Below are 16259 nucleotides of genomic sequence, written 5' to 3' on the forward strand. Positions count from 1 at the left end.
CGCCACAAAACTGAAAAAAAAACTTACTTAAGTCTGAGACAACTATTGTGAGTCATCACTTTCAAAGAATTTGATTGGAATTACAATGGAAGTTAAGAATTTTCTAAGACTAGTACTTTTTTAACTTTTGTAGCATCGTTTAACCCACCTTTTCATCTTGAAATGTCTGTAACACCGAGATGTTTACTATTACCAAGACCAACTGGAATCAAACTAAGTAAGAAGGTTCTTCGTGGTAATCTGGATTAAACTGATCCGTTGACAAACATGGTCACTGTTACTACACACTATAATGTCAAGTTCAGCGGACAGACAGCGGTATTTCTATGTCCCTTCCCTCGTTGCAGCGGGGAGATATTGACATGTTCAGTTTATGCATATTCTTTATTAGTCGGAGCTGTTGTGGGAGTAAATATTGACCAAATTTGCAAAGATGATATTTTGTATTAGACCAAACATTTAAAATTAGTATCACTCTAAATAATTTGTTGACTGAACAACATACAAAAAGTGCCAAAAAAATTTTTAAAAATGCAATGAACAAAAACTTATAACAAACGTAAAATGACACTTTCAAAAACCATAATTCCAAGAAAGGTCAACACTTTTTTCTGAAGTTTGCACCAAAAGTAGATATTGGAATACTAAATATCTTACCAGTTTACATTACTCATCAATCTGCTTTCGTTCTCTAAATAATATGCAAATAAAACTGCAAAAAAAAGTTAAATAAGCAAAAAAGTGCAATAACTATAAAATTAGTAATTTTATTTTCTTGAAATCGTACGAGCTTTAGACGTCTTAGATTTCTACTATCTATTTTGCTGTTTGAGATATAAATAAAAAAAAATTGTTGATACCCCTATGTTCTATTTAGTAGGAACGGTCGTGTTTTTGGCGAGATACCATAAGATACAATTTTCGGAGTAAACATGTCAAGGATAATTGTCAACAAGATTTACAAATTCTGTTCAGAGGTGAAGATGTTTAAAGAAAAGTTAAACACGGATGCCAGACGACGACGCCGCCGCCGACGGTAACAGATGCCAAGTGATGACAAAAGCTCACGTAGCCTTTTAATCTAGGTGAGCGTAAATGATATAAATTGCATGAATAAAACATCCACATGGAAGGATAGGAAGTTAGCAAACTAGCTGGACATTTTCACTAATATTTTTATCAATTGCATTTTTTTTGGTGCTTTTTATGGCAATGTCGTTTTAATGATGAACAGGTGGTGTGCTATGTACATCAGAATTTATTCTTTTTGGCTACATTTTGATATTTTTAAATGTCTTTTCCTGATTGAAAAAAAAAATAAATGTATATTGTATGTGATATTGATTTGAAAGGTTCGGGCTATATTTTCATAAGTTTTCCTCTTACATAAGATGTACTTTTTTTCTCACTGAGGCGATTCATGGGCGTCACAATTAGAGATATAAGTACAAAATACAAAACTAGTCTTTTTTGTAATTTTGTATTGCACTTTTGAGACATGACTTAAAGGATTGTGTTTGAAATTGGCATTTTGCGGCAGTTTTAGTTCTTGATTTGGTTGATTTTAGAGGGGGATTTCTAAAAATATAAAAATCTAAATACAGAAAGGACTATCTGTATGAAAAAATATAGAAAAAGAACAGCATCGTTTGTTTTATAGGTTATTCTGCACCATGAATCACCTTTACCATAGGCAGTGCCTGAATTTTATATGGACTGGTATCTATTGACATATTCAGCTTAAATCCTTCTCTTCCAATGAATTCTATTTATTATTTTCTATTCTATTAAATACGATGTCGAATTGTTGCAATGCTTGTGCATGGTTGTATGGAGTTGTTTTTTTTATGTAAATACTGTCACATGAAACGAATCCGTTTTTTTTTTAACGCGCTGTCGAATTATTGCCATGCCTGTGCATGGTTTTTGGATGTAAATACTGTCACATGAAACGAATCCGTTATTTTTTTCGGAACACGCTGTCGAATGATTACAAGGCCTGTGCATGGTTTTTGGATGTGAATACTGTCACATGAAACGAATCCGTTTTTTTGGAACGCGCTGTCGAATTATTGCAATGCCTGTGCATGGTTTTTGGATGTAAATACTGTCACATGAAACGAATCCGTTATTTTTTTTCGGAACACGCTGTCGAATTATTGCAATGCCTGTGCATGGTTTTTGGATGAAAATACTGTCACATGAAACGAATCCGTTTTTTTGGGAACACACTGTCGAATTATTGCAATACCTGTTCATGGTTTTTGGATGAAAATACTGTTACATGAAACGAATCCGTTTTTTTTTTGGAACGCGCTGTCGAATTATTGCAATGCCTGTGCATGGTTTTTGGATGAAAATACTGTCACATGAAACGAATCCGTTTTTTTGGGAACACGCTGTCGAATTATTGCAATACCTGTTCATGGTTTTTGGATGAAAATGCTGTTACATGAAACGAATCCGTTTTTTTTTTTTTGGAACGCGCTGTCGAATTATTGCAATGCCTGTGCATGGTTTTTGGATGTAAATACTGTCACATGAAACGAATCCGTTATTTTTTCGGAACACGCTGTCGAATTATTGCAATGCCTGTGTATGGTTTTTGGATGTAAATACTGTCATATGAAACGAATCCGTTTTTTTTTCGGAACACGCTGTCGAATTATTGCAAATATCCGTGCATGGTTTTATGGAGTTTTTTTATGTAAATTCTGTCACATGAAAGGAATACGAATATAAACATAAAAACGTTAAGTAACAGCGAGCTTCCTGTGAAGTCAGCCTCATATCATATTACAAAATGATTTTCTAAATGACATGGCATCTACCTCAAAGAAATTTAGATAAAGGATACCACAGACACTGAGAAGTCAGCCTCATATCTTGACTTACACTTATAGATCGATGGTAAATGAAAACTATTAACCAAATATATGACAATCGTAATGACTTTACATTCTGTATTGTCAACTTTCCTTTTATCTGTGGCAATATCCCTTCAGCACCTGCGTATTGAGCTTTCATATCACAACTCATACGTTATACCAGAGCTCGCCGTAACTATGCAGATTATTTTTACCGCTCTTGACTTCTCAGAATTAGGGTTTAAGATTGAAGTCATCACTACATAAGTTTCATGGTCGTAATCATGAATTCGTGGATCCTGACAGTGTATCCATCTGCGCCATGCAAACTGATTTGTTCAACGTGTCATAGTTTTCCTTTCCTCTTTCGACTACACCGGATTAGACGTTTTATGATCAACCTGTCGAGTGTTTCTAGACAGGTAGAGGACGCTTACCCTACCGGTGCACTCGTAAAATTTGGTCATTTCCCTTTTTTGGGGTAGACGCGATGTATTAAATGCCCGAAATTAGGATTGTTTAAACATAATACGTCATCTGTACAGCGAAAACTGAGTTTAAAGTATCTAGCTAGATGATATGCTTTCTTTTGGATCAGATCAGCTATAAAGTCAGTCTCATAAGAGTGAAGGAATACGTTAGTAGAGGAGCACAATGCCGACCGTTTCTTAAAAAACGCGTCCACCACACTGGACAAATATGTTGTCGATTAAAGTATTGCAGCCAAATGTATGCTGACAAACAATCCTTTAACATTTGAACAAAAGCCATTGAGCGATTTCTGGTATTCTCCGCTGCCCCACCGAAAAATCGCTTAAATTGACATATTGTTTTTAATGGCAAAACCGGTAGAATATTTATTCTTCGGTAAGAAATGGCTTATTTTGGTATTTTCTGTTTATTATTATCCCAACAAATACTTCTTGGGTTCTTTTTTTATATTTGTTTTTGCTATACGAGGAAGAAGACAACCGAAACCAGATACAACAACGGCGTATACGGTAGGATTGTTTAGGGGGAAAAAAATAATCAATCAGGTTTTTGTTTTTGTTTAATTTCTTTAAGTCGACTTTTTGTGGGATTTATTTTTTTCAGTTGTATTTTCATATTGATTTTTTTCTATTAGATGTATATTTTTCTTTTATCATCTCTACGTATTTCCCACATTTCTTTTTCTTATAGATTAATACCCCCTACCACCCTCATTTTACACAATACAAGTATGAACATATGAACGTCAAAACAGCTGTTATTTTCAATCACAGAGCAAACAAGGTAATTTGAAAACTAAGCGAATAATAAATAATTTATGAGAAAGGGAAAGTATCAATCGATCTATAAAAGAAAACCTGAGAGATAAAGTAAATTTTCAAATCACAATATTAAATCATGAGGATTTTGTCGACAGAACAGCTCACCATACAGAGCAAAAATTCCCATTGCCGTTATAATTTCTCGTAGCCGAAAGAGGATAGAACAAATTTATGTTTGTTAACTACATTTTTATGTATATCTTCCATAGAGAGGATGACACAGTAGCATAAGCATTATAACTGCTAGTATTGTCTACATCGACTGTCGAAAAAACAATGTATATATTAAATCTTGCGAACATTTTTTTTTGCTTTGTCGGCTTGAACGATATGCCTGTCCTGTAGAAAAGACAATGTTTTAGTTACGTTGGGATTTAAAAAAATCTGATTACGCCCTACGCAAAGGGACACACTAGCGGAGCCTACTATAATTTCCAATACTCGGGAAAAGTTGGTTCCTACCAAAATGACAGGAACGTACAAGCTACACAAAAATATGCATACACCTAGAACAAACAATTACCACCAGCAACCATACCTTTTGTGGTCCTGCCATACAATGATGGTACCATATATGCTAATAATGGGTTTCTATCCATACCAACTTATTTCATACATTTCTTGGGTAAATTACTACCATCCTGCTTTATATCACCATCATCACAAATCCCACGTACCAAAACCAGGCCATTATAGAAACGTTTAAAATCCGAAGACCGGTCTACATTTTATTGTTTACTTCCGGAATCTCGAACAGATGTATTACAATGCAAAATTTCTATTTTACGTCATTTCTTAACACTTAAGGATCATGAGGAAATAGATATTTGTTATTTGTATTTATATTTTTACAGGAGAATATGTTTTGCTTTTAAATACTGAACCCAACGCTCTGAAAATGACCTTTATAGATTTGAATGGTAGGCTAGAACTTATTCTCGTGACACCATGGAGTCACATGACGAGACAGGTTGCCATAAAATGACATGATACCCCACATTGTAGCAAAAGGGCCATGTGAGCTTTTGCGATCACTTGGCCCCCACCGCCGTCGTCCGTCGTATTTCGTTCACAAATTTTCAAAACTATTCTCCTCTGAAACAACTAGGCTAATATAAATCAAGCTTGGTACGAATGTTCTTTGGGGTATCCTGCATAGAACTGTTGTAGGTATATGTGATTATTCGAAAAAAAACATGGACGCCGATACTAAAAATTGAAAAATGGGGTCAGACAGAAGTTTTTCGCATATTAGTATATCTTCAAAACCGTTAGGTGAGACGTAAATCTGGGGTAAAAGTGAGAACTATCATTGTTAGAATTTTAGTGTAATTTTGTTAAACCATGTTGGAGTAAATACCCATTTCCAGTAAATACCCATATTACCCATTTAGTATTTCATGTTGGAGGGTAAATGACGGTTTTTCGCTATTTTTACTGTTAATTCTTTCAAAAATCTTCTCTTCTGACACTACTTGACCAATTAGAACCAAACTTGGTATGGGTGTGTCTTAGGGTGTCCTGCATTGAACTGACGTGCCGTTTTTTGATGTGTCAAAAACATGGCTGCCGTTACTAAAAATGGAACATATTAGTCAGACAGAAGTTTTTCGCATATATTTCCAAAACTGTTAAGTTAAGCCAAATTCTGACTGAATTAAAGTGTTCAGCATGATGACATCTCTCTGTGGTCAAATGTTCATTTTAATCTGTTAAGCATGTTGGAGTTATTGCCCTTTTTCGACGTTTGTTGGCTATTTTGAATGTTATTTCTATCAAAAGTCTTCTCTCCTGACCCCACTTGACCAATTGCAACCAAAGTTGGTGTGAATGTTTCTAGGGATATCTTGCATAGAACTGATTTGGTGATTTTTGATCCGTTGAAAAATATGGACGGTAAAATACACAGTACAATAAAATCTATATCATGTTGAAATTATTGCCCTTTTCCTACACTTTTTTTTTTACACATGGTCGCTTTTACAAGAATGGAATGCTGCTTATCGACCCAGTTTGATTTGGAGGGTTGGGGTGCCGGTCATTTTGAAGTTGTCTTATAATAGATAATTTTCATCACTGCCATTTAACTCGGCACATCATGCTTACTGTTAATATTAGATATCGTCCAAATCTGATAAAGTTCAATTTCGGCAGGAAATGGTGGACATTTAAACAGTATATAGATGACTCAATATTGTAAAAAAATGCTCACATGGTACAATTTATCATATCAAAACACTTTACTAAGTATGAAAATCATTTGGTGGTAAAGTTTCCGAAGAAAGTGTTACGAAAAAAAAATGTATAATTAAATGTATATTGAAAATCAAACCTATTATTCCCGCTAAACAGGTACAACCCACCACCACAAAGCTACAAACCAAACATCAAACCACTCCATCAAATAGAACTCAAAAAAGATATGACAAAAATTTGAAGGACGGACGTACGACCTGAATATCAATGGGTCACACGAAAGAAAAGTTATCCATTAACTGTTATCAGCAAAATCCTCTTAAATTATCTAAAGTAAATGATTCCAATAAAGGTTGTAAAGATTTTCAACTCATATATTAACATTTTCGCCAATGAACCCAAATTTACGACGAGTACGGATATGCCAGGATTAAAAAAAAAAGCATATCAAATTTTGCATCATTAAAGACAGAAAATTTCATCAGATAATCACCCTTTATGCCACCTCCGCCTTTTTGCAGGCAGATGACTTCATAACTATCACCCTTTGTGTCATGCCTTTACTTTCAAACATGCAGGAGATGTTTTCCAAATGCTGAATTTTTTTATCGACAACATATTTGCCCAGTGTGGTGCACGAGTTTTGCAACAAAAGGTCGGTATTCCATTATTGACCAAACTTTCGACAAACGTGATAACTTTTCATACAGAATTGTCAACTTTTCATTCATCTGTAGCAACGTCCGGTCAGCAACTGCGTATGGAGTTTTCATATCACAACACGTACGTTATGGAAGAGCTTGCCGTAACTACGCAGACTTTTTGATTTGCGCTAGGACTCTACAGTCAGGTTTCTGGAACAGGGCTGTGTTGAGACAAGATTGAAGACATCACTACAAAAGTTTTATGGTCGTCATCATGAACTCGTGGATCGTTATGGTGTATCCATCTGCGCCATGAAAATTTGATTTATTCAACGTGTCATAGTTTCTTTTCCCCTTTCGTCTACCAAAGACTTGAACTTTTATAAGCAACTCGGCGGGTGTTTCTAGAAAAGCAAACGACGCTTACCTTACCGGTACACCTGGTCCATGCTCCCAGTTTTTAGTTGAGTCCGAGTTGCTCATTTGCTTTTGTTACTTTGTATGTATAATTTTAGTAACTTTGTGTTCTTTGTTGTATATTTCTGTTTTCCATTTCTAGTCTTTGTCCCTGGATTGCATTCTTTTGATTACTGCTATTACTCTTTCAAAAATATCAAGACAGGCAGATGATTTATTTTATTTTTCGCAGAAAATATATCATAAATATACCTGAATGTGGTTACAAATATTTTTTTTTAATATTTTTAGTAATAACAATAATAATGGTAGTGAAACTGAAAAACCGTCAAACCAACAATTTAATAAAAAGGCATACAGTCCAGCAGATGAAATGGAAGTTCTGGTCTTATTCCATTATACATACCATGATTCAAGTTGATAATTATCAATGCAGAAATTCCTTTCGTTTAGGCAATTCACATTTGAATTTTTATTTTACTGTCAGCTTAAGACATTTATGATTGAATACTATGAAATTAGAAGACAAATACTGAAATTACATGGTCATATTGTGTATTATGGGACTAATGATATCACCCTTAAGGCAGTATTTCATTATGGGGTAGCTGACTAATCTGAAATATGCGAAATGAAGTTTTTTGTGCAATAAAGTCATCAATAATTGACATATATTAAACAGTGGTGCCGAAATCAAATTTTTGTAACGCACTATTTTGTTGCGCACTAATATTAATAAGAATGTAAAGCGTATCTCAAAGGACGTTATACGTCATGAATAGACCCTTTTTGTGGTAAGATGACGAGCATGCTCAATATACACTTCCGCGAGGCACATCTCCTTGCGGAAGTGTATATTGAGCATGATCTAAGCACGCTCATCGACTATCAACAGTTAACACAAAAAGTTCGTTTTAGAAACTCCAATAAACATACAAACGAACTGCATGTAAGAAATCATTATTAATTGCTGAAAGCTACAGGTAAATTTGATTTGACTAGAGACTTCCGATATGGAGGCGGTTGTATTCTGACAGAGCGTAAAATCCCGATTTGTTTATGATGGCTAGTGATATTGAGAACGAAACTTTCAGGGAGTATTCCCATTCTAAATAGTTCAATGGTCCAAAACGCTAACAAGCATAGACACACCTCATAGACGAAACGAAATGTAAACATTTACTAAGACGCGTACCCTGACTCACAGAAAACATGGAGTTCACAGTATGCAGAATTTATTCTAAATCAAGATTTTATAGCGGAATTAGTTCATGAACTACAGAACCTTCCAAAAGATCTGTACATTACAAAACTAATTGTGTCATAACTCAGGGAATATGATAACTTCATACAGGACAGCTTAGGTTAGTAGAGCACGTCTTCACAGGGGTGCTCTCCAGGGGAAATTTGCTTCAAGAAAAAACAACGAACAAAAGGTCAGTGATCCAAAATTATTCAAGAGATAATTATCCTTTGTATGTGTTTATTTATGGCGACAGCACAGGAATTGAAGATTTGATTGGAAAAGACGAATAAATGTGGATCTAAAATTCCTTACCAAACTTCAATATTACTGAACTGATGTCCTCCTTGCAATTAGCATTAGAACGTATTACGGTATTGGAGAAAGACAGCCCTGAAAACCAGATATCAATGAAACAATTGAAGGCTGCAAACGAAAAATTGATATTAGAAATGCCCGAGTTCCAGAATTGCTATGCCCAAATTATGCGACAGAAAATTTATTCAGTATGACACTGCCCATAAACTTATCAATCAACAATCAAAAGCGATAGGTAAAATTGATTTTGACCTGAACACAGCTAAAGAAAAGAAAACAGCATCTGAAATCGATCGTTTAAGGTAGTAGACCTGGGAAAGGGAGGTAATCACATTGAAAAGATTTTAGTCACTAGAGCGTTGGAATGGCTCCTAATATGCAAGCTTCCACGCGATACTAATGTGAAAGGGAAATAACTCCAATAAAGGGTTCAACTAGAATAAAGTCAAAGATGCCAGCACCAGTAACTCTGACATTACTGTTCATCGTCTGAATATAGCTGTAATAATGTTGCTCGGACGTTAAACCTCAACAAACAAACAAACAAACCCTCTTATATCATGGATGGGACGTTAACCCCATACATGCATTAAGATTTTTAAATGGAGATCAGTCTATTATGATTCGAGCATAAATTAATTTGGTCGCCCTAGCTGTGTCTATTATTATATTTAGTATAGAGTTTGTTTTTTTTTTAAATTTTTTTTAAATTCAATAATTGATTACAAGTTGTTTGTGTGTATAGTCCTAATAATTTTAACTTGACATTTTCAATATCTGTGCTCTTTCATCATTCCAGCTGATTGAGATGAAAGTAAAATTTGTACGACGTCCGCGCTTGTAATCAGAATTTACTATCCAATGTGATAGCTTTGAATCCTTTATTTTCTTTTGCTTTTTAAGATTTCATCATTGTAGTTAACGCTTGTACTGAAGTTGTTTTTTTTTATATTCATTTGACTTATGATTGAGTGCAAGTGTTATCTTTTTAATTAAGTAGTAGTCTTCATGTAAATCCGACAGTAAGTGCCTAATGCATATACAAACACCTCATGTAAAAATTGTTTTTTTAATTTAGGGGTTAATATACTGTTCACATTATCAGTCTCCTTTATATCTAACATTTTACTGTAAAAAAATACAAACTATATACTATAAATATGAATACGTCCTACTTACAAGGTTATCTTCCTTTATTTACTTACTGTTTTAGTAATATAATTGAATAAGTATTATTTTACAACAAATGATTTATATAGTGTTATACTTCATCGAGATGAATATCTGGGTGATTTCTTTTGTGTCTTTAATATGCATTTGACCAACTCAGACCTATCACTGCCTGGAGTCTATATAGATCACTACTTGAGTGGAATAATTGGTTTTTATTCATATCACATTGGAGTATTGACTCATGTCTGTTTATTATTCACTTGAATGTTGACATAAATGTGGGTTTAGTGTAGAATGTTAGATCCTTACAAGGAGAGACGAGGCCACTATTAAACAGAAAGTTTGATTTGCGTTTGCCTACGCTACCCCTTTGGAGATGGGTAGGTAGTTAGGCATTTTGAGTGTTGGTCATAGTCTATAATATAAACATTTTTGTGCTATATGTTCCAGGTATGTATGATGCGTGTCTAGTATGCTTTCTTAACTCTTTTCATTTGCTTAATGTGTGCTTATGTATAAATTCAATACGTTAAATATAATTAATATATTCAAAGAGTTGTGTCTGTATTCGTTATTTTAATGTATGTACTTCTATAAATAGCTTATGTGTAGTCCGTTTATGTATACATGCTTTACTTCTTGACCACCCTCTACTTTATGCTAATGGTTTGTAATATGTATGTATTCAAACTTTCAATGTTTGCATATTCTATTGTTCTTGTGTAGATAACAATTTATGGTGTATCCATCAGCACCATGAAAACAGATTTATTAAATGGGTCATAGTTTTCCTTTCCTCGTTTGTCTACCCCGGACTTGACTTTTTATGAGCACCTCGGCGGGTGTTTCTAGAAAAGTAGAGGACGCTTACCCTACCGGTGCACCTGGTCCATGCTCATAATTTTTAGTGGAGTCTGAGTTGCTCATTTACTTTTGTTGCTTTGTATGCATGGTTTTAGTTACTTTATGTTTTTTGTTGTGTATTTCTGTTTTCCATGTCTGGTCTTTGTCCCTGGATTACATTCGTTTGGTTACCGCTATAACCTTGGTTTCCTTAATTACTATTTTAAAATATATAAATACTGCTACATATGTTAATTGGATTTATCTGTAAGTTTTTCACAGAATGTTGAACATTACCAAGCAAAAACAAACCTTAAAAAAGTCTTTATTACATGAATTTCGATGAAATTAATCATGCATATATGTACGAACTATTAACCAGGCACTGCAGCTATCATGTAACGTGAGGTTTCACTAACAGAGAAAATGTTTATCATGTCCTGTCAACTTATATCAAATATATCTTTTCACACCATGTATAAAATGAGGTCTTGAACAAACATTCAACTAAGTAGAACAAATAGACCCTTTTGTGCTTACGTTGGGGTAGTCGATGAACATGCGTAGAGCATGCTCAATATACACTTCCGCTTCCCTTGAACAAACATCCAACTAAACATAAATTGTTGGATAGAGAATATCTTAATGTGGAGAAGGCATTGCATATAAATGAGGACATAATTTCTTTTTTTACCAGTAGATGGTTTCACTGTTTTAATATTTTATTTTCATCCAGAAAGTATATGAGCTATTATTAAAATTTGTGATCTATATGTGTGTGTGTGTGTGCGTTTTGAACCGCAAATGCATTTGTTAATTTACTTTAAATTCTGGCATTTTAATATTGTTGGTCTTCGGAACTGAGTTTGAGACGATAGTAAAAGGGACGACTCTGATTGCAATGTGACGTTCTCATAATGTAAACATTGTCCTTTTTGCCATTTAAGTTAGATATTGGGACATTCAAAAATAATTTCAATATCATTATTGGGGTAACTTATTTTTAGTTTAGATTCTCCCCCGACAAATCACGTGACGATTTTTTGTTCTCATCATTCTTCACCCCGTTAACTTGCTCGCTTATAAATGAGAACATGTCACATAGATTTTGCATACCAATTATAAACTCTCCCTCTTTGGGCAAGATACTCCTGCTTTTTTTGCAGATTTGTAGAGATCCCCCCTTTTTTCCGTCCACTTTAAACACATTTCTCCCTCAAATCTACCTCTACAATAAGATGCATGAATATTGCTTAATAGTATAAAGTATTCTTAATTAATTAAGAAGTTAACAATTATCATTCGAATGGTGTAATTAACTTATTTTTAATCAATTTGATTTGCTACATTACCTTTATATTGACGAGATTGTCAAATAAAAGTACATTTGATCTCAATTTGACAGACACTGTGTCAGTTTGTTTTTAATCCAATGTCTGTTCCCTCTTCAAATGTAGTCTGTTCCGATCCACAATATCAAAAATAAATTAAGATAAATATATGGCGGCAGCAATTTGTGTACCATTCTTCTCATTAGGTAATAGTACCGGATCATATAGTATTCAGACACTACCTATGGTAGAAATGTAGAAAATCCCACCAAACAAACGATGTTTTTCGTTGTTCATTATCATGCTTTATGTTTATGTGACATAGTCCTTTCGAAATTTAGATCTGCATTTGTGAGAAGAAACATGCATTCATCCCCTGCTACTAAAATCAACCAAAACAAACAAAATCTAGAACGATAAATCCATCTATTTATTTTCAATCTCATAGGTTCAACAACTGAATGAAAAAAATAAGTTATGCTGTCAGAAACTATTTATCAAATTTAAATTTCATAAGTGCAACAACCGAATGACAAAAGTTATGCTACTAGAAACTTTTCATTAAATTTAAATTTCAAAAGTGCAACAACCGAATGTTAAAATATCTTATGTGGTCAGTAACTATTTCTGATTCTGACATAAAAAATAGTCCGCCTAGTTTTTGACATGCGTGAATCATCTCTTGTCTGATTTGTATTTAGACTGGTACTTAAGCTTTCGCAATGTACTAGTAACCATATGCTGACTATCTTATATCGTTTGAACTATTCTCTGACTGTTAGCACGAACGCCAAAATATTTGTATCGTGTGATCGATTCCTTAAAGTGACACCAACGTGTCACAATAGCCTTCTCAAAAAGACATAGCACGAAAAAAACATGCATGAAATAACGGATTTGGTAGAAATAAATATTCAAGAGAAGAAATGATAAAATTGCACTACAAGAAACTTGGAGATACGGAATGCTACGTTTCTCATATAGTTTTGTTATGAGTTTTTCAGTTTGTCTATTTATAAAAGTGTGTGTTGATCAGAATAGTGCGATAGAGTGCTGCCGGGACGAGGAGCAGATAACTGACATCATGACATCATATTAAGCCAAACATAAGGAACATTTGACTTTAAATTCTGTTATATATAACATACATAACAATACAAATATATTATTTTTAGCCCTACATCCAGAGATCAATGAATGGATGCAGCTTTCGCTTGTTATTCAGTATGTGTTTCTTCAAATGACTTTGTTTTATAATTCGTCACGTATTTTCTACGTAACAGCCAAATTGACTTCTAGAAATGAAGAGAGGTAGACGTACAAAATAATAGCAGTGATAAGACCTATACTGCTACCACACTCTCCAAAGAAGAGGTTGTGGAAAACCATAAATCTGTGCTATCCTCTTTTGGTCTCTCTACCAAGGATGATGATTGTGATTTACCGTCTATGTACTGGATTCCTAAACTCCACAAGAACCATACAAACAACTTTTCATAGCTGGATTTGCAAAATGTACTATCAAACCTCTTTCATAACTTTTAACTTCTATACTCACAACTGTCAAAGAGGGTCTGCAGTCCTACCACAACACTTGATACTCCCGTAGTGGAATTAGTTCAATGTGGATCCTGAAAGATTCGAAAGATCTTTTGGAGACATTCAGTTCAAGACTGTTATCTGAATATAATAGCATTAAAACATATGATTGTTCAACAATGTATACTTCTATTCCCATACTCAGTTTAACTCCCGACTTAAAACATTATACATCGTTGTTTTTTTCCAAAAAAGATGGTACATCTAGATACAGATATATAGTTCTTGGTAGAGATTTCTCATACTTTGTAGGAAATAATTCAAAATCATCTTCCAAATATACAGAGGAAGATGTTTACAAAATGCTGGAATTTTTAATCGACAACATATTTGTCCAGTGAGGTGGACGTGTCGGCATTCCATTGGAAACAAATTGTGCTCCTTTACATGTTGACTTATTGCTTCACTCTTATGATGCTGACTTTATAGCTGATCTGATCCGAAAGAAAGAATATCGTTTGGCTGGATCATATAATATCAGTTTCCGCTATATATATGACGTACGACAAACGTGATGACTTTTCATTCAAAATTGTCAACTTCCCTTTCATCTGTGGCAACATCCCTTCTGCACCTGCGTATGGATTGTTCATATCACAACTCATACGTAATGCCAGAGCTTGCCGTAACTAGGCAGACTTTTTGTATCGCGCTAGAACTCTAACAAATAAGTCAGTTATGGTGTATCCATCTGCACCATGAAAACTGATTTATTCAACGGGTCATAGTTTTCCTTTCCTAGTTTGCCTACCCCAGACTTGACTTTTGATGAGCAACTCGGCGGGTGTTTCTTGAAAAGCAGAGGACGCTTAACCTTCCGGTGCACCTGGTCAATGCTCCCAGTTTTTAGTTGAGTCCGAGTTGCTCGTTTGGTTTTGTTTCGTTTACGAGCACTTCGGCGGGGTTTTCTAGAAAAGCAGAGGACGATAACCGAATCATGCACCTGGTCCATTTCGGTTATTTTATGTTCTTGATTGGTTGTGTTTATCTGTTTTCCACGACTTTTCCCTGGATTATAGAATATAGGTTCCCTTTATAAATCTTTATGTATGTATCTGCATTCAGGTTTTTTGAACCCTGTATATATTTTTTTAGGAAATGAGTAGACAAAACAAATCTGCTGTCATTTTATTCAATTAAATGTTAATGTTCATAAGTCAATCTCCTTATTTCACGTCTGCAAGAATCTTCGTATCACATCTAACATCAACCTACAAAAAATAATTAAGTGTAAACAAATTTATATTCAGAAATTATATAGCAGTTACAATGTAAATAAACATGGTCAATTTAAAAAGTTGAGCAACTTAAAACAAAAGTTTTCGCAGGGCACAGGTTGATAGGACCCAGAGGTAGAACTTGGCGGGTGTTTCTAAAAAGCAGAGGACGCTTACCCTACCGGTGCACCTGGTCCATGCTCCCAGTTTTTAGTGGAGTCCGAGTTGCTCATTTACTTTTGTTACTTTGTATGTATGAATTTAGTTACTTTATGTTCTTTGTTGTGCATGTCTGTTTTCCATGTCTGGTCTTTGTCCCTGGATTACATTCTTTTGATTACCGCTATAACCTTGGTTCCCTTGATTACTCTTCCACATACTAGTAGGTATCTATTCTAATTCGTTTAGTACATGGTTATAATCATCAATCTTTCTCCCCAAACAATGCTGGCTTGATTTTGGTGGTAAAGAACCTTATCAACTGCTATGGTTCCCCTCTTTTTACATTTACTTCATAAATGTTTGGGACGATAATCCTCTAAACCAATCCATTTCATGTTCATCGTCTGAATATAGCTGAAATATTGCTGCTCAGACGTTAAACCCCAACAATCAATCAATCTCTAAACCAAAACCAGCTGGTCTAATTTTGGTGGTATAGAATCTTATGATACATTTTAATAAAGATCCATGTTATACTTCAATAACATAGAACACTTTACAGATTGAATGCTTTAAGTTCGTTTTATAGACACCATCATTAAAATCCTAAATGTGTGGTATGGAATCTTTATGGAACAGTTTAAAGCGACTAATACACTTTTAATCATAGAAAACCAGAAAAATGCATGATTTTATGTCGGTTCAATCCCAAAATTCCTAAACAATTCAAGTCGTAAGACCACAATAAGTCGTAGTATTTTGCACGAGATTATCGACTGTTATCAACTGCTACACTTCCCCTCTTTTTTACACTTAATTCATAAATGGTTGGGACAATACTCCTCTAAACCAATACCAACATTCCCTTCTTTGGTATAAAACCTTGACATAATGTTTAATTAAGATTCAGCAACTACTATTCACGATACTGTGAAA

General features: G+C 34.4%; 1 protein-coding gene across 3 annotated transcripts in view; it reads right to left on the reverse strand.

The window, feature by feature from the left end:
- Positions 1 to 15056: 15056 nt before the first annotated feature.
- LOC148596804 (uncharacterized) overlaps positions 15057 to 16259 on the reverse strand; it is a 60443-nt gene continuing 59240 nt past the window's right edge. For all 3 annotated transcript variants that reach the window (XM_088563341.1, XM_088563340.1, XM_088563339.1), the window contains one exon: positions 15057 to 15155. The gene's annotated coding sequence lies outside the window, so the exon portion shown is untranslated. The remainder of the gene's footprint in view (positions 15156 to 16259) is intronic.

This window comes from Perna viridis, chromosome 15, assembly GCF_037379345.1.
Source record: "Perna viridis isolate PV_CMFRI_1.1 ecotype Kerala chromosome 15, ASM3737934v1, whole genome shotgun sequence".
Lineage (NCBI taxonomy): Eukaryota > Metazoa > Mollusca > Bivalvia > Mytilida > Mytilidae > Perna > Perna viridis.